Source organism: Pediculus humanus, genomic scaffold (genome assembly GCF_000006295.1).
Source record: "Pediculus humanus corporis 1103172107617 genomic scaffold, whole genome shotgun sequence".
NCBI classification, from domain to species: domain Eukaryota; kingdom Metazoa; phylum Arthropoda; class Insecta; order Psocodea; family Pediculidae; genus Pediculus; species Pediculus humanus.
The window spans coordinates 235,276-235,956 of NW_002987231.1; positions in this window are offsets into that span (position 1 = coordinate 235,276).

The following is a 681-nucleotide window of genomic DNA, read 5'->3' on the forward strand; positions in this document are numbered from 1 at the left end:
TGTTTATCATGTATATCATTCGATGTTTTATTTACTTTTTATTTAAAGTAAATAAATGATGTAACTTATGTATTTATTAATTTATTTATGTTTGTTTGTATTATTAATTAATTATCGATGGGAAAAATTGAATAAAATTTTTAAATATGAATGAAATTTTTACAACGAAGGGGTAACAAAGAGTTACAATTTTAAAATTTTTAAATTTAAATAATAATAATAATAATAATAATAATAATAATAATAATAATAATAAATAATAATAATAATAATAATAATAATAATAATAATAATAATAATAATAATAATAATAATACTAATAATTAAACAAGTTAATGAAGTTTTTATGTAATTTTTTTTAAGTGTAAAAATAAAAAAAAAAAAATTTTCCTAAGAGAATTTTTTTTTATTTTACGGCCACATAATAATAATAATAATAATAATAATAATAGTGTGAATGGTTCTGATTAATTTGCTCTCTCGCTAATATTCTATCTCTCTCTCTCTCTCTCTCTTTCATATCTCCAATTAAATGCGAGTTTTGCAATAATTAAAAAAAAAAAAAAAAAATTTTCCAGTAACACTTTTTTTTTAAAAATATAAATTAATTTAAATTATTATTATTATTATTATTATTATTATTATTATTATTATTATTATTATTATTATTATTATTATTAT